Raw genomic sequence first — 19,912 nt, 5'->3', positions numbered from 1 at the left:
TTGGATTTCTATGCAGTTTGATATTCTCATAGTTCTGTTTTTTTTTTTATCAATTTTAAATTGGTTGTATCCTTCTTTAGATTATGCTAGAAAGAGAAGCATTTCTACCTACACCTCCATCGTGGCTGGATCTCTCTGTTAATCTTTGTTTTTTTAACTTCTTCTTCTGTCTTAGGTGTCATGATAGCAATTTTAATGAAGTGTTTTTAATTGGCAAATAAATTAGACACAACTACTATTTAGATAAAGTTACAATCCACAGAATTTCAAGTGAGCTTCACAGAGCAGTGTGGGGAAATGTTGGAAATATGGACACAGTTGTATAGTGACTAGATTGTTGGTACTTGAACAAATATGTTCACTATCCACACTATTACACTTGTAGACTGACTTCTGCCTCCAGAACTGCCCCCTATGAGGAACAGCCAAAGATCCTCATCCTGGGAAGTCAAAAACCTGCCTGCCAACTTAACCTATGAAGCCTTTCTGATCTATTGCCTTTCCTCCCACCACATCCCCAAACAAGAAGAAACCTTTCAACATCCATATGTTATTTTTACAATAATTAATGTCTTTGATGCTATTCTTTCTTTGCTTACAGACATTATGTGTGAGCATCAGATTCTTTCTCAAGAATCTGAGAAAGATTGCATGTTATTCTTTTACATGGCATCCTTGATCCTTGATTTTCTTCTCCCTCAACATGTGGTATTGTGGTCTTTCTGTTTCCCTGTGACATTCACCACTACCCCCAAGTCATAATTAGTTTCTTCCACTGGATATTTTCAAGTTAATCATTCACCTTCATATGTATCTTTGTAATGGGCACTTTAGCAGTCTGTTCTGTTCTATGCTAGAAGCAATGCTTCCTATCCAGCTATTATAATTAGAGGAATGGCTTTATAAGTTTCATGTCAAATTAGAACTGTTATTTGTTGTTTTGCAAGTTATGTGCATCTGATGACTTATTAAGCAAAAATTTAAGGTGTTGTATTAACAATGCTTTCAAGATGCAACAGGCTATGATAGATGTTGTAGTGATTACTGAGAAATCCAGGATGTCTAAATTTTGACTAACATTAAATTTTTAAAGAAACTTTGCTTTTATCCATTAAGGTTGGGTTAGTTACAAATGACATAATAATTTATCCCAGACATTTAAAAATATCACTAAATCCTAAACCATATTTATTATTGCATATTTCCTTTATAAATGTGCTTCATTTTCTATTTTCTGAATTGTGGCACTACATGCCATTTACAACGTATTAGAAGATGGTGAAAAATACCATGTAAGTCAAGTCCTTTCAGGCTGGGATTTCACATTTTAAGTAGATCATGTGGAGTTATCATTGCTCTACCAAATACTGAGGAGAATCAGCGCATATGACAGATTCTTCTTGATCTAAATCCATTTCTATAAATTTCCGCAATAAAAGGAAGGTGGGAGTGTTGGTCTCTTGCAATACTTTCAGATTTCCAACATAATAATTCTGTATTCTGAGTAATTGTTTTTGATTTGTCAAGTATGTTCAAGTACACATGGGTACCTCTATGAAAATATCTCCCAAACATGAAACTGCATATGATTTAAGGAAATTATATTCTTCCTAAATCAAAAGTCAATGAGAATATATGCAATGATTGGATTTTCTCACTTAATGTTTGGATATTATAAAAGAGAAACACAAGTGATCTGCCAATGCTAAGCCTAGAGTACCATATATTATGAAATTGACAATTCTGTTCTTCCATAGGGCAAAGGATAAAAAAAATGTAACTCGGCCATTCTGTAAGATAGGAGAACTATAAAACATGTTAATAAAAGGGTTAGAACCTGTAAATAAGGTGATAAATTATGACAAATGTTACAGAAACATAACAAGGGGGCCTGGGATGATATACTATTATTGAAAGAAGGCTCCGGGTCCGTTATGTCCACCACCCTAGGAAAGACGTCTCTCAATGCCAGAGATTCGTGAAAAGGAAAGGAAATGTTTATTTAATGCTATACTAACTTAAAGTAGTGACCTAATGTCTTCACCAAAATCCCAAAGTCCTTAAAACACCCACAAACACTAGTCCTTCCTTCCTTCCCCCTTTGCCTAGTCCAGAGTACCGTATCTCAGGAAAGGAAATAGAAGTCCATGGCTCAGGCAGTCCTCTGGTTCTTCTCAGTTAGTAATCCCTCTCGACTGGGAGACCTCCCTGGGTTCCCAGCAACCCTCGGCTGAGTCACCAGGATCTCTGCTAAAACCAGGGTGGTGGTTCCCTCTTCTAAAGCTGTGGGGGTCCCCACTCTGCCAGGCACGTGGTTCTCTCCTCAGGGCTGCGCATGGTTCTCCTCTTTGGGATGAGGGAGTCTTTACTCTCCTAAAGCTGTGTGGCTCTCTCTCCAATGGCCGTGATCTTCTCTGCACCTCCACAGCCACATGGTTCTCTCCTCTCAGGGCTGTGCACGGTTCTCTTCCTTAAAGCAGCATGGTTCTCTTTCCTAAAGCAGCATGGTTCTCCTTCAATGGCAGCATGGTTCTCCTTCCTAAAGCAGCATGGTTCTCCTCCAATGGCTGCTGTGTCTGGGTTTTAAATCCCCATGGCCAATCTTCTTCTGCAGCCCCATTTCCGACTCCTCCCACACTCGGCTTCACATGCCAGAACTCGTATCCTTCCAGCTTTACTGGGCTGCCATCATGAGTCTGGGCAGGTGTGGCCCCATGTCCTGGAGCCAATCCTCTCTGAGCTCCCACGCAGGCGCTGTAACTCAGGGGACCCGCCGCCCCAGTTACATCTTGGTGGGGAAGTTACTTCCATTCCCCTGGCTTAGAGCTGATCACAGCTACTTAATATATCTATGCAACCAGTGAAAGGTTATAGATATGCCAAACGACCATGCCAGAGCTTAGCTGCAAGGCTGTTGCTATGCTAAACAGCTCTCAATAGCCCTGCTCCATTTGTCCCTTCCCCCAACCCACACCCTGGGTGGGGTGGGGGGAATGGAGACATCCCAAAATCTCCTGGACACCTTAAGTTCTGGACCCCATTTCAAATGCCTATTTGAGGTCCCCCCTCTTGGCTGCACCCTGTAACACAAATAGTTTGAATATATGCTTTTTAGCCACCAGAGCTTCAAATAAAAAAGGTGTCACTGGAAGGTGATACTGTTCTCTTGTGTACTCTTCAAGCTAATTTCAAGGAATGATGCATTTTAGTGAGGTAGAAAGTACAGTGGACACATCTTGCTAGAATGAGTCTATGGATAGGTGGCATAACATCAAAAATCACTCATAACACTACTCTTGTCACATATCCAGCCATCCTAGTTTAGAAAATGTGTGCATGTCAACAATGCAGAAATCTTCTTTCTATGACTTATTTGTCATGATTTTAAGAATGTTTTAATGTGTGAACAAAAACAGGGGGGGTGGTAGAAACAGGGGGTAGGTGGGGAGGGCTTGGAGGGTGGGCTGGGATGGGGGTAAAAGGCAGAAAACTGTACTTGAACAATTAAAATAAAATAAAAACAAGGTTGTTTTAATGGTTTGAATGTAACTCCTGATATTTGTCATAATAGACTTTGAAGACATGCAAAATTAGTTCATTGTCATTATGCCTTTGAAACTAACTCTGTCCCTTTACAGTCATTTAATAGAAGTCCATTTTCTTGCCAGTCCATGACAGTTCTTTATAATATGACACTATAGTTTAGTTTCATGTCTCTTATTAGGGTCCTTTCTTTCTCATAATAATTTCAAAATTATAGATATAGATAATTGACACCATTTGTTTTATTTGTTATGTCATATTTTTATGTAAATCCCAGAGATTTCAGAGAGCTCTTTTTTATATATATGAAATGTACTGTCTCTCTGTATACTTTCCTTCTCTTCTTCCAGCCATTACTCATTTACTCTGTTAGAAAAACTTCCACTCATTGGTCATTGATTGGGAGAAAGATCACATTTGCTGATCTTGAAATCAGTTCAGTCATTATTTCTTCCATATTCTCTTATATCTGGATATATCATCCCCTTGTTCATCATATTTTATAATAAAAACATTTGCAGTGCCATATCCTTCTGTAATTAAAGTTGAACTACTCAAATTAACTATGTTATCAACTTTGTGCATAGTCTCACATCATAATTAATTTAAGCTAAGTCTGCATACTTACTGACTTGGAATCTAACCAGCAGTGCTGGAACATATGCACATGTGCCCACAGTGAGTTTAGATGGGAGATGTTGGTCTGCTTTTCTTCTCTTAGAATCAGCTCCATGAACTCTCATAATATATCTGCACAGGGAGTATAACTCTGTGTATAATATATGTTACAATATGAAACTACAATGTGCACTGGTTCCTAAATGCAAGCTGCCTGGTGCACAATGAGGAGAGAGGTGGAATGACTAGTTTTTAGTGTGGAGGAACAACTGGCTCTATTGAAAATATATCAAAATAGTATATTAATCTCCAAAAATGTTATAGCCCTAAGAAATACTTAGAACAATTTTGACTAAATTGAATTTCTGCCTTACTTGCTAATTTTAGAATCTGATTATCCCTAATGCCAGTTCCAACTTTGTATACCCAGCATACTACAGATGTATAATGCATATTTATTGTTGAAACTTTTTATTATATGTATGTCTCCATGTAGATGAATAGTAATTAGGATAACCATTTGTTTCCATTTTCCCAGTACTGTTCCAGTTCAGATAAGCTGCAGTGGTATAAATATTGATAATGCCTACTTTAATGCTTACATATTTCCAAATTGGAGGATTCATTATACGGTCATCCTAAGTATAATTATATTTAAAGTTGTTTTGTAATTAACTTAGCTATTGACAAACATGACATGGTGGAAATAAACAATGTTTCAGTCAAAATAATAAACTGTGATAAGTCTTGCTTAGTGATGCTTATTGCAATTCAAACCACAATGGTGCCTACTTGACTTCTGTATTCTTCGGCTCAACCCTCTCCTTTCCTTACATGGTATAGATATGAACACCATTTATTTTTATACTCAAATAATTCTTTTTTATAGTCCTTTCCCTTTCATAGAGTATTTTCAATGCCTCATATCTAATCATCCAATAGCAATTACCCTTTGGCTTCCTGAACAAGTTATGACATTTATTCATTTACCCAGTTCTCTGGGTTGGAATTTTAACCTTTGAATTTATCAGCATTCCTGCCTTGTGGGGTTCTGCATGAAGGAGCATCTTTATTTCTCCATTTACCACTAGTAAGACTAATATTTTACAGGAAGTAACACTGACAGGTGAGGGTCAATTTTACAAAAAGAATTTCTATGTTCTTTTGTGCTGATAAGGAAGAAATGAGGAAAGCCCTACGTGTTATTAAGATGAAGAGAGTAGAGAAAGAGAGAAGTGACTTAAAGATAAAAAAAGATGGCCATACCAACCATGGGTGCCTGTTTTCTGAGAGCAGAGAGAAATATTGGGAGGACAGAAGAAGTTTTGCACCCATCAGGGTTTAATTTTTTTCTTCAATCACTTAGCATTCAAGGTTCTTCAAAAGTTTAAATGTTAGCCTAAAACTAAATGATAAGAGCAATTACAAGTTCTGTCCAGAAAAAGCCACAACCATTGTTAATATAATGAGACTGTTTTGCACAACACTAATGTAATCTGGTAGCCAAGGAGAGTGGACTAGAATGCACATGAATGAACAATGATAACTTCCCCATACTAGTCAGTGGGGGCTATAGATGTCTTTGAGCAAGCATGTGTTCTGTGAAGTCACATTCAGAGTGACATCAGAGTGACAGAGAGTAGAGCAACAAATCTACATCAGATTTTGCATTAGGCTTGAACATTGCTCTGCAGAAACTATTGGGATGATTCAGAAGGCCCCAGCTATGGGGAACTGGTGACTGGTAACTTCATCATGACAATGCACCCAGTCATGCATCATATCTCATGCAGAGCTTTTTGGCAAAACATAAAATGATCCAGGTGGCCCTGCCTGTCATAGCTCAGTGGATCAAGCATGGGCTGTGAACCAAAGTGTGGCAGGTTCGACTTCCAGTCAGGGTACATGCCTGGGTTGCAGGCCATGACCCCCAGCAACCGCACATTGATGTTTCTCTCTGTCTCTCTTTCTCCCTCCCTTCCCTCTCTAAAAATAAATAGATAAAATCTTTTAAAAAATGACCCAGGTGACATGGCCTCCCTGCAGCCCATATTTGGCACCGGGTGACTTCTAGATTCTACCAAAGCTAAAACTACCTTTGAAAGGGCAGACATTTCAGGCCATTGATGAGGTTTAGGGAAATACAATGGGGCAGCTGATGGCAATTGAGAGAACTGTGTGAGGACCCAAGATGCCTGCTTTGAAGGGGATTGGGGGTGCCATTGTCTTATACACAATGTTTCTTGTATCTTATATCTTCTTCAATGAATGTCTCTATTTTTCATATTACATGGCAGGATACCTTCTGGACAGACCTTATATACCATAAACAGAACCAAACAACTTGAGATATTTAAACACTGATACATACTTTATTACATGTACACTTAGTTATATTCTTCACGGTAATCACCTGGTTTACATGAGTACAGTGAATATCCTTTTCACATATCAAAAAGCACATTTCTGGAGTCTTTGTAGGAAAGGTGGGAGGGACAAAGGAGATATGGAAGATCCTTGCATTTGTGACTCAGGGGCCCTCAGATGATCAACACATTCACTGGTCCAACAGAAAGTCTGAGAGGTGATTCAGAGACAGAATTGATAAAAATGAAAGTTTGTGTCCTGCAGAGGAAGAGTCATGAGAAAGTGCCTCCCTGCAACTGCTATAGAGTCACTATGTACTTCTTAGCTACTAATTCTAGGGACAGTATTTACTGGTCCAATTCTCAATAACTATTGACAATGACCTTCTCTCTCTGAACATTTGTCCTATTTTAGGTTTCATGACTTCATGGGGAGATGCTGAATTCATTGCATTTAACATGATAGGATTGTACATTATGCTTGAGAACAAAGAGTATGCATTCTTAATAGTAAGTTATGTTAAAAACAAATCTATTAGCTAACATCTAATTTAAAGTGTACTAACTCATAAGTCTTTAACTTGGAAAGAGTTTAGATTCTATAAAAACAATCATACAGATCTTGATTTCTTTTTTTTTATTTTCTTTTTTTAAATTTTATTTTAATCATTGTTCAAGTACAGTTTTTCTCCCCCCTACTCCCATTCCAGCTCACCCACCCAACCCTCCCCCCTTCCCCCCCCCTTACCCCCCACCCCTAGTTTTTGTCCATGTGTCCTCCAAATTTGTTCCTGTTAAACTCTACCCATTCCCCCCATGAAATTCCCTCTTCTCTCCCCTCTGGTCACTGTCAGACTATCCCCTATTTCAGTGTCTTTGGTTATATTTTGCTAGTTTTTTTTGTTTTGTTGTTTAGATTCCTGTTTAAAGGTGATATTATGTGGTATTTGTCTTTCACTGCCTGGCTTGTTTCGCTTAGCATAATGCTTTCCAGCTCCATCCATGCTGTTGCAAAGGGTAGGAGCTCCTTCTTTCTTTCTGCTGCATAGAATTCCATTGTGTAAATGTACCATAGTTTTTTGATCCATTCATTTACTGATGGGCATCTAGGTTGCTTCCAGCACCTAGCTATTGTAAATTGTGCTGCTATGAACATCGGGGTGCAAATGTTCTTTTGTATTGGTGTTTCCGTGTTCTTAGGATATAGTCCCAGCAGTGGAATTGCCAGGTCAAAAGGCAGATCCATTTTTAGTTTTCTGAGGAAGTTCCATACTGCTTTCCATAGTGGTTGTACCAGTCTGCAGTCCCACCAACAGTGCACTAGGGACCCCCTTTCTCCACAGCCTCTCCAACACTTGTTGTTTGTTGCTTTGTTCATGGTGGCCATTCTGACTGGTGTGAAGTGGTATCTCATTGTGGTTTTAATCTGCATCTCTCTGATGGCTAGCCATATTGAGCATCGTTTCATGTGTCTTTGGATTTTCTGTATGTCCTCCTTGGAGAAGTGTCTGCTCAAGTCCTTTGCCCATTTTTTAATTGGGTTACTTGTCTTCTTAGAGTGGAGTCGTGTAAGTTCTTTATATATTTTGGAGATTAAACCCTTGTCTGAGGTATCATTGGCAAATATGTTTTCCCATACAGTTGGTTCTCTTTTAATTTTGATACTGTTTTCTTTAGCTGTGCAAAGCTTTTAATTTTGATGAGGTCCCATTTGTTTATTCTTTCCTTTATGTCCCTTGCTCTAGGAGACAAGTCAGTAAAAAAGTTTCTTCGTTAAATATCTGAGATTTTCCTACCTACGTTCTCTTCTAGGACTTTAATGGTGTCACGCATTATATTTAAGTCTTTTATCCACCTTGAATCTATTTTTGTATGAGGTGTAAGTTGGTGCTCGAGTTTCATTTTTTTGCGCATAGCTGTCCAGTTCTCCCAACACCATGTGTTGAAGAGGCTATTTTTATTCCATTTTATGTTGCTGCTTCCTTTGTCAAATATTAATTGACCATAGAGGCTTGGGTTTATTTCTGGGCTCTCTGTCCTGTTCCATTGGTCCATGTGCCTGTTTTTATGCCAGTACCAGGCAGTTTTGATTGCAGTGGCCTTGTAGCATAGTTTAGTGTCAGGTATTGTGATCCCTCCTACTTTACTCTTCTTTCTCAAAATTGCAGCAGCTATTCGGGGTCGTTTATGGTTCCATATAAATTGTTGAAGTGTTTGTTCTATGTCTGTGAAATATGCCATTGGTACTTTAATAGGTATTGCATTGAATGTGTAAATTGCTTTTGGTAGTATGGACATTTTGATGATATTAATCCTTCCAATCCATGAACATGGTATATGTTTCCATTTGTTTGTGTCTTCCTTGATTTCTCTTCTCAGTGTTATGTAGTTTTCTGAATACAGGTCTTTTACCTCTTTGGTTAGGTTTATTCCTAGGTATCTTATTTTTCTTTTTGCTATTTCAAATGGGATTTTTTTTCTTGATTTCTGCTTCTGCTGTTTCATTGTTGGTGTACAGAAATGCCTTTGATTTCTGGATATTGACTTTGTATCCTGCTGTTTTGCCAAATTCATTTATTAGGTCAAGCAATTTTTTGGTGGAGTCTATAGGATTTTCTATGTACACTATCATGTCATCTGCAAACAGTGACAGTTTTGTTTCCTCCTTTCCGATTTGGATTCCTTTTATTTCTTTTTCTTGTCTGATTGCTGTGGCTAGAACTTCCAGTACTATATTGAATAGAAGTGGTGAAAGTGGACATCCTTGTCTTGTTCCTGTTCTTAGTGGAAAAGATTTTAATTTTTGCCCATTGAGTATAAAATTGGCTGTAGGTTTCTCATATATGGCCTTTATTATGTTGAGGAATGCTCCCTCTATTCCCACTTTACTGAGTGTTTTTATCATAAATGGGTGCTGTACCTTATCAAATGCTTTTTCTGCATCTATTGATATGATCATGTGGTTTTTGTCTTTGCTTTTGTTTATGTGATGTATTACATTTACTGATTTGCGAATATTGTACCATCCTTGCATCCCTGGAATGAATCCCACTTGTTCATGGTGTATGATCTTCTTAATGTAGTGTTGGATGCGGTTTGCCAGTATCTTGTTGAGGATTTTAGCATCAATGTTCATCAGCGATACTGGCCTGTAGTTTTCTTTCTTTGTTGTGTCTTTTTCTGGTTTTGGAATTAAGATGATGTTGGCCTCATAAAATGAGTTTGGGAGTCTTCCATCTTTTTGGATTTTTTGAAATAGTCTGTGAAGGATAGGTGTTAGTTCTTCCATAAATGCTTTGTAGAATTCTCCTGTGAAACCATCTGGTCCTGGGCTTTTGTGTGTTGGGAGTTTTTTGATTACTGCTTCAATTTATTTTGCTGTTATTGGTTTGTTCAGGCTTTCTGCTTCCATTTTATTGAGTTTTGGAAGATTATATTTTTCTAGAAATTCGTCCATTTCGTCTAGGTTTTCAAATTTCTTGGCATACAGCTCTTTGTAGTAATTTGTTACAATCCTTTGTATTTCTGTGGTATCTGTTGTAATCTCTCCTCTTTCATTTTTGATTGTGTTTATTTGGGTTTTCTCTCTTTTTTTCTTGATGAGTCTGCTTAAAGGCTTGTCGATTTTGTTTATCTTTTCAAAGAACCAACTCTTGGATTCACTGATCTTTAGAATTGTGCTTTTAAGTCTCTATGTCATTTAATTCTGCTCTGATCTTGGTTATTTCCTTCCTTCTGCTTGCTTTGGGCTGCCTTTGTTGTTGTTCCTCGAGTTCTTGTAAACGTAGTGTTAGGTTGTTTGTTTGGAATGTTTCTAACCTTTTTAGGTGGGCCTGTATGGCTATGAACTTCCCTCTCAGGACTGCCTTGGCTGTGTCCCAGAAGTTTTGGGTTGTTGTGAGTTCATTTTCATTTGTTTCCAAAAATCGTTTGATTTCTTCCCTAATATCATTCTTGACCCATTCATTGTTTAATAGCATGCTGTTTAATCTCCATGAATTTGAGTGTTTTGGGTTTTTTTCCTTGGGGTTGGTTTCTAGTTTCAGTCCCTTGTGATCCGAGAAATTGCTTGGTATGATTTCAATTTTTTTGAAATTCTTGAGGCTTGTTTTGTGTCCTATCATGTGGTCAATCTTTGAAAATGTTCCATGTACATTTGAAAAAAACGTGTATTTAGCTTCTTTGGATGCTAAATAATATTGTGGGATGGAGGGTTCTGTAAATATCAGTAAAGCCCATTTCATCTAGGGTATTGTTCAATGCCACAATATCTTTGTTGATATTTTGTTTGGAAAATCTGTCCATTTTTGATAGTGGGGTGTTAAAATCCCCCACAATAATTGTGTTGCTGTCCATAACTTTCTTGAAGTCCTCTAAGATTTTCTTTATGTATTTGGGTGCTCCTATGTTGGGTGCATATATATTTACAATAGTTATGTCTTCTTGGTGAATTCTTCCCTTGAGTATTATGAAATGACCTTTTGGGTCTCTCTTTATCGTCCTTCTTTGGAAGTCTATTTTGTCAGATATGAGTATTGCTACCCCGGCTTTTTTTTCCTGTCCATTTGCTTGGAAAATTTGTTTCCAGCCCTTCACTTTCAACCTTGCAGATCTTTTATCCTGAGGTGGGTCTCTTGTAGACAACATATGTGTGGGTCATGTTTTCTTACCCAATCAGCTATTCTATGTCTTTTGATTGGAGCATTTAATTCATTTACGTTTAAGGTTATTATCGATAGGTACTTATTCATTGTCTTTTATATATGTGTGATCCTCTCTCACTCTCTCTTTTCCTTTCTTTCCTTAAAGCAGTCCCTTTAGCATCTCTTGCAGAGCTGGTTTAGTGGAGGTGTATTCTTTTTGATTTCTTTTGTCTGAGAAGCTTCTTATTTGGCCTTCTATCTTGATTGAGAGCCTTGCTGGGTAAAGTAGTCGTGGTTGCAGGCCTCTGGTTCCCATTACTTGGATTATTTGTTGCCATTCTCTTCTGGCTTGGAGTGTTTCCTTTGAGAAGTCAGCTGTCAGCCTTATTGGGGCTCCCTTGTATGTTACTTCCTGTTTCTCCCTTGCTGCCTTTAAGATTCTCTTTTTGTCTTGAAATTTTGCCATTTTAATTATGATGTGTCTTGAGGTGGGCCTCTTTGGGTTCCTCTTGATTGGGACTGTCTGTGTTCCCTGGATTTGTGTGACTTTTGCTCTCATGAAATTAGGGAAGTTTTCCATCATGACTTTTTCAAATAGGTTTTCTATCACTTGTTCTTCTTCTTCTCCTTCTGGTATCCCTATTATATGGATATTATTACGTTTCATATTGTCTTGCATTTCTCTTAATCCCTCTTCATTTTTTCTGAGCCTCTTTTCCTTTTCTTGCTCTTTCTGGGTGTTTTCTTCTACTTTGTCCTCTAGCTCGCTGATCCAATCTTCTGCTTCATTGATCCTGCTTTTCATTCCTTCTACTGTGTTCTTCAGTTCAGAAATTGTATTCTTCATTTCCTCTTGGCCCTTGTTGAGAGTTTCTATTTCCTTTTTTATGCTGGTGTAGTTTTCATTGAGTTCATTGTAGCTTCCCTGTAGTTTCTCGTAGCTCATTGTGAGCTCATTGAGCTTCCTGACAATCACTGCTTTGAACTCAATATCTGATAGTTGAATTGCCTGTATTTCATTTAGCATTCTTTCTGAGGCTTCCTCCTTTCCTTTCATTTGGGGATTATTTCTTTGTCTTCCCATTGTGTGTGAGACTCTTCTTGTTCATCTCAGCTTCTTATATTGATCTGTTCTGGCTCCCTGGGTTTATGATGTGAACTTCTTTAGTAGAATAGCAGTGAGTTTCAGTGGTGCTGTTTCCTTGATCTCCCAAGCTCACTGGTCTTGGGCTGTCGTTTAAGTTGGCTTTGTGCTTGCCTTTGGGTTTTGGTTGTTGTTGAGTCCTTCTTTGGTGGTTCCTTCCCACCAGCTGGTTAAATGAGGGTCACTCTGTCCACCACCTCCTGTATTTTGTTGTGCTGGTGAGGGCAGGTTGTGTTGAAGCTGGTTCTTCTGTGTGTACAAGGTTTAAAGAAATCTTGTTCAGTTGTTTGTATTGGGTACTGTCTCTACTGTTTAGTTGTATTTCCATATAAGTCCTGGATTGAGGTTTGTGTTGTTACTACTCCCTCCTTCACCTTCTTCTCCTGTTATCTGTTAGTGGTTCCTTTGTCATTGGGTTTCCTCTTCCAGTGGGTATCCTGGTGTTCACCTCCTCCACCTATTCTTTTTCGTCATCAGTTGGAGGGGGAAGGCAAAATGGTTTAAGACAGCAACAGAGAATTCTATGCTATTTACAGTAGTAGCAAGTAGGGAAGATGTAGGAGATCCTTTCACTATGTATAGTGTTAACTGTGGTCTTCCACCCAGCTAGCTGATTTTTAGAAAGGATGGAAAGAAGATAAGACTCTTGTTAGGGGAGGAAGGATTGTGAGTTGGATCTATAAAGCAGGGAGGTTGTGGGCGGTCAGATTCTGGGGTAAGGTGAGAGTAAAGGTTAGTAAATAGGTGTAGTGTGTGAGAGAATAGAGTTAACCACTACAGTAATAGAGTTCAGGAAACTTTGAAATGGGCTAAGATGGGGGGGGTGTTTTGAAGTAATTACAATTGCATGGAACAGCAGTTATTTACAGTAATATTATGGCAACATTCATATGACAGAGTCTATAAGATCTAGGTAACAAGAATAGGAAGTACAGAACATCGAGTAGTGTGCTGATGGGACACAGGTGAGTTAAAGGACAGTATATTAGTAATACAGCCTAGAAAGAGATATCAGGGGAAAGCTGTCAGGTCATACAATATATCCAGCCTAGCAAAGCAGGCTATACAAAAAGAAGAGGGATATAAAAATACTATTAAAAAAAGATGCAGGAACACTGGAAAAATAATAATAATACAAATATGCAATATCTTACAGGTTCTCTGTAATAGCAGAGTGACATTTATCTCACTTTCCCAGCTGTTGTGATGCCCCTTTTTTGGGTTCAACTTTGGTCTTTTCACATATCCAGGATTTTGTCTCACTTGTTGCAGCACTCCCCTTAGGATCCGTTCTTTGTTCTTTTGGTTCTGCCACAATCCTTGGTCCTCTGTTTTCAAAAATGCTGAAATATGTTGGTTGCTTGCCTTTCTACTCCATAGGTTGGTCAGGATTTTCTCCCCTGAGCAGAGGAAAGCTGAATCTGCTCCTTCCTACTCCGATGCCATCTTAGATCTCCTCTCAGATCTTGATTTCTTAAAGCTAGTATAGTAGTATATGGATGGGATTATCTATTTCAATTCAGTCAGTGGCCCATTGTGGTATTTCCTAGTAAACCACTGTCCCCCTATGCTAAATTCACAGTGTGTTCTAAGTGGGCAATACCAATGAAGGTTCCAAATAATAAAATAAGTAATGTAAATATCCATTTGTTATAATTCTCTGTTGTATATGCCATACAAGATTATTTTTCAAAATAAAAGGATAACTATTACAATGACAAAGGTGCCCATTTTTATTGCAAATACCAACAGGATACATTCTCTTTACAAGTCACATGGACTTCCCTTATTTCATATTGTCCATACTGGAAAATATAAACCTATTATATTGCCCACTAATCCATTATATTGCCCCCAAATTAATCCATTACATTGTTCAAGGAAGATTTCTGCTTGAACCCCACACTTGAAGTTACAAACAGCTCCACACTTGAAAGGGTAAACTTCTTATCAAAAGGAGATCCAGATGATAAATTTCCTGAGAATTACATTTTTGTATGACTCCATCCTTTCTCTAGAGATAACAATTTTGAAACTACTAAACTATGGTGAGAATATTTACTAAGACATAAAAGCACATATCCTTGATTATCTCTGGGTGTAGATAGTTTGGAATTATTAAGGTTATGGTAACAGAATGTATAATCCATTTTGGAGAAACATGCTTTGTGGTATGCATATCATCACCTCTTTTTATCTACTTGCTACTATGAATGAAACATTTAAATGCTGGTGGAAAATTCTTTGACTTAAATCCATTATTTTTTCAGTATTATTTCAATAATATCCTTCTGTGAATATTTTAGCTATCAATTTATAAATGTGCATCATATAAATCAAATCTACATAACAGACTCACATTACTAGAAAGTATAGTTGTGGATAACAGAGTTATTGCATATCACTTACAAGACATTTATAAATATTTTTAATGAGGGAAATAAAATAATTGACACTTAAGATACTTAAGATCTGAAGTAATGAGAAGTAAAGAGAAGTCTGCAAGTAATAAAATAAGTTATAGGAAATTGGAAATTATTTCCCCATAAATGACCTATATAAAATGATCACATCAATTTTCATTAATTGAGTAGAATAGACTAGAGAAACTGCCAATTATTTCACAATTTAAAACATTAGAATTCCTTATTAAATAGATATAGTCAATACATGTTCTCTAAGCAGATATGACATATCAGCAAGTATCCACTTTACATTGAAATTAATCAAACTGTTATTTACATTTCAAAACAAATTTTTTCCTCATTTGCCAAGAAGAAAGTAAGGCTTGATTTTCCTTCAGTAATATTTTCATTGAGCATTGCATCATGAATATTTATTACCCTATCAGTGTTAATGGCACTCAAAAACATATCAATTGTTATTCCTGAGTAGAATTGACTTTACTTTTGCTACTGTGCAGGAGAATAGATTCTCATCTAAAATCTTTAGACAAAAGCATCTCTCAAGTGAAGAAGAACTGTATACTGGGTTTTCCAAGCTTAGAAGAAACATTACCTTTTATTCACTTTCAGTCTGAATACATGGAATGATATTCTAAATCATGTATTATATTACTGGGCTTTCTTTAATATTCCATGAAATATAATTTGCTTTATTTTTTTTTATTTTAATCATTGTTCAAGTACAGTTTTCTCCCCTTATTCCCATTCCAGCCCACCCACCCAACCCTCCCCCCTTCCCCCCATTACCCCTCACCCCTAGTTTTTGCCCATGTGTCCTCCAAATTTGTTCCTGTAAATATAATTTGCTTTAAATAGTAAAAAGAGCAATTGGGAAAATACAGTAGAAAAAAACTTCCTGAAACTTTATGTCCAAATTATGATTTTTGAGAATGCCCTGAAATCATCTTTCACTTTGTGTGGCCTTTCTTAAGCTAGTATTACTGATTGTTGAATTTTACTTTAATTTTACCTCTTTTTCTGATTGTCATAATTTTATCTTTCTCTTTATTTCTAAGTATCTTCTTCACATACTGAATTTTTATTTTCTTTACAGTAAAAATATCAAGGCTTTTCTCTATATCACATTTGTATATGGGCTACAAATTAAATTTTGCATGGTATTTCATGGGCCTTTATTGGTAGAGTGGAACAAAAAGAACCTGCCTTTGTATTGAAGTTTACTAAGTGTTTGAAATACTACATTGAAATTGTAGAATTCACTGGATATTGAACAGAGAAATAGAAGAGTGTTAAAGTTGTTATATTCTGTTTATTAATAAACATACACTATTATTAATATTTTATCTTTTGTGTTAATGTAAAGGTTTGGCTTTTAGCCTTGGCTTCATCTTGAGCAACATTTAAAATATATTGCTACCTTGCTGCATTGCCTGAGAATCTGATATTGGTCTGGGAAGGGATATGGTCATTTGCATTGATAGTTTGCAAAGTTCCTTAGATAATTCTGATAGATACCCTGGGTTTCATCTTCTATGACTATAACAGTAGACAAGTCCAAAAAAGAAACCTTCTTTGAAAACCATTGGAAAATAAAAGTTTCTGCCTTGTTGATCAGACATAACCCTCAGAATTTTTTTCTTGAAAATTCTTTATCAACTTTATCATTATTTGAGAGTGTTAATCACTTAAAAATCATTTGTACTAGTTGCTGCTTCTTCTGAAAGATTGAGTTTTTCTGAGTTGCTTATTAGTTTAAGCTCATGTTATGCCAGTGTGTACTTATGTGAAGGCTTTATTTTTGGTCTGTTTTGCATAGTACCACAACTTCTTGCCTATTTACTTTAGATCCTTGTAAGAGCAGAGAGTGAGAAGTACATTCACCTCAAGGAGATCCTTTGAAGGTTATATGATTACCAGGCAACTGAAATTATTTGCATAAGCATTCATTGGTTACACCACTGTTTCTCTTTCAAATATAAACTTGAATCTCCAAATAGTGATTTCCATGCACACTTTGGCTTTAGTGTTCAGGATGAATCACTGTGCCTGGAACAAAATCTTTGTCAAGGAAGGAGCAGAGCACCCATGAGGCAACCAAGTGTCACCAGCAAGCCCTCTGGCTCCAGGTCTCTCCTCTTGCAGAAGTTTAACAAAATTCCCAAGAACTGAAAGAAGCTACAGGATCATGAAGAGACAAACCTTTTTATATGTAACACGTATATGTGGAAAAGAGTTAGAATTAAGTGTGCATGTGTATACACACAGAGAGTTAAGATTAAGATTGGGTGGGGGGCAATTAGAATATATGAGGCTTATCTAGAAGGTATCCAGCCATGTAATATGAAAAATATAGACATTTATTGAAGAAGATATAAGATATAAGAAGCATTGTATATAAGACAATGACACCCCAGTCCCCTTCAAAGCAGGCATCTGGGTCCTCACACAGTTCTCCCAATTGCCATCAGCTGCCCCATTGTATTTCCCTGAACCTCATCAATGGCCTGAAATGTCTGCCTTTTCAAAGGTGATTTTAGTTTTGGTAGAATCCAGAAGTTACAGGGTACCAAATATGGGCTGCAGGGAGGCCACGTCACCTTGGTCATTTTATGTTTTGCCAAAAAACTCTGCATGAGATATGATGCATGACTGGGTGCATTGTCATGATGAAGTTACCAGTCACCAGTTCCCCATAGCTGGGGCCATTTGAATCATCCCAATAGTTGCTGCAGAGCAATGTTCAAGCCTAATGCAAAATCTGATGCAGATCTGTTGCTCTACTCTCTGTCACTTTGAATGTGACTTCCAGAACACATGCTTGCTCAAAGACATCTACAGCCCCCACTGACTAGTATGGAGAAGTTATCGTTGTTCATTCATGTGGATTCCAGTCCACTCTCCTTGGCTACCAGGTTATATAGATGTCAGGCAAACTGTTCTTGTTATGTTAACAATGGTTGGACTTTCTCCAGACAGGACTTGTACTTCAAAATATATTGGGGTAATTATGTAAAAATTTTAATTTTTTCTTCAAAATACATATGTCTGAATACTAGCTCTAAGTTAATGCAAGAGAAAAAATACATTTAAAAAATGCTGATAAGGGCTCCTTCCTGAAACTGATTTACTGGCTTTGGGGTTAGCCTGGACATTGGGATTTTTAAAAGCACCCCAGGGAATCCTCAAATAGAGCAAAATTTGGAATAGTGTAGTTTTGATTTTAAGAAATACTTCATATGATTCTTTCATACACTAAGTCTGATAATCATTGGTTTTACAAGGTGATATTTTGTTTCAAATAATTTTGACTTATTATATTATTTTTTTGTTGCTTCCATGATTTGTGTTTTAGGTATAAATATGTATGGTGCTGTTTTTTATTTCTTATTTAACCACCATCTGTGTTTATTCAGTATGCATAAGGTAAAGCATATACTAAGCTTTCTTGTTTCCATTGACTTCTCCATTTGGATTACGGTAATATGAAAGAACAGATGTGTGTTGTAATTTTACTTATGCTACTAAATAGCTTAGCAGTGTTTAATCAATTACTGAGGTGTAGGTGTAAAATTCTTAAACTCTATCTCAGAAAATTTAAGTTAAATCCTAAAGTCTAAAGCCTAACAATTACTCTCTAGCTAGATTTCTCAATTGAGCTTTCTTCATACATAGTTTTTAATACCTGTCTGTTAGGGCTGTGATTTAGATAAGCCAATAATACTTGTTGGCACTGTATAATTTGTGAAGTGCTATGCAAATTTTAGGTATTGCTGTTTACATTTTTGCAAAATGAGGAACTTTCATGTATAGGGTTATTTCCACATCAAAAATAGGTGATTTTGTCACTTGAATATTTCCAACACATTAATTTCATACCCCTAATTTCTATATAGATAGTGCTTCAAAGAGTTTTCTGTTGATTTTGTAGTATAACATGGGTCTCAAACTCATTTTCATTAGGGGCCACATCAGCCTTGCCGTTGCCTTCAAAGGGCTGAATGTAATTTCAGGACTGTATAAATGTAACTACTTAACAGTTCAGCGAGACCTTGGTGCTGCTGCCCAGTAGAAACAAGGTGCTGGGCTGGATTAAACAAGGTGGAGGCCCAGATTCAGCCTGAGTGCCTTGTATTTGCCACCTGTGGTATAGAATGTTTAAATAATTCACGAAAACAAAAAAACAATAGACCTTAAGAGAATGATTTAAATCTTTGACGCAGCATTAGGAATTTTGTATTTTCTTCCATTACCTTGTGGTGTGTGTAGCAGGGGTGGGGGTGGGCAGGGTTGTTTGTTTTGGTGAGTGGGAGATTTTTAAAAATTTTTTCTTTGCTCACTTTTCTGCAAATTAGGTCATTTCGGTGTTACAGTTGGGAAAATTCATAGAAGAATATTTTAAAAGCCACAGTGTTTTAAAACAATTCCTATTAAAATACTGAGTCTGGCACAAATAATGCCCTTTTTATTACAAACTATTTATTACAAAATCATAAGCATGTAACATAACAATATCACCCCCAAGTACACCATATGACATTTTAGGTGAAATGTTCAAGTTAAAACTATAAATTATTACACCCATGTTATTACTGCACCACCCATACTCAAGCAAGCCTTACTTCTGCCAGACCCTGTACATATTTCTTTAAAAATAAATATTTAGTTAAATGGGATAATTTGGATTGTATGTATTTTATATAATATTACTATTCATATTTCACTTTTAAATATATAATAGTGAAATAATCCATTGTTTCTTTAAAATATGGTAAGAGCTATACCACTTACTTTCTTAAAGAATATTTGTTGGGAACCGCCCTGACTGGTATCAGAAGCTGAAACCCCCGCCTAGGCTAAGGCTAAGGGAACGCCCTTGGAACCGTAAGCCAGCAAGGAGACAAAAGATTATCTCCCTGGCAGGAATGCTGCTTCTGATGCTTTATTCATAACTGAACCCCCAAAAAGCTTGGTCGGTTAGCCAAAGATGGGTAAGATTCCCCACGGGGGGAACAACCTAAGACAGGCACAATCACTTTGGGAGGCCCCCCAAAAGAAGGACTTTGGGGACTGCAGCACAAGGGAGTGATGGACCCTCGCTCCTCAGCTTTGACATAGCCTGAGTTCTCATCTTCTGGGAGAAAATCTCCTTATCTCTTGGTTGCCTTAGTTCCC

General features: G+C 37.1%; 1 protein-coding gene across 1 annotated transcript in view; it reads left to right on the top strand.

Moving 5' to 3' along the window:
• FGF14 (fibroblast growth factor 14) overlaps positions 1-19,912 on the top strand; it is a 215,646-nt gene that overhangs the window by 78,238 nt on the left and 117,496 nt on the right.

The sequence above is a fragment of the Phyllostomus discolor genome, chromosome 11 (genome assembly GCF_004126475.2).
Source record: "Phyllostomus discolor isolate MPI-MPIP mPhyDis1 chromosome 11, mPhyDis1.pri.v3, whole genome shotgun sequence".
In the NCBI taxonomy this organism is placed as follows: Eukaryota; Metazoa; Chordata; class Mammalia; order Chiroptera; family Phyllostomidae; genus Phyllostomus; species Phyllostomus discolor.
Note: the sequence above shows the minus strand (reverse complement) of the source record. Positions and strands in the feature narration are given on the sequence as shown.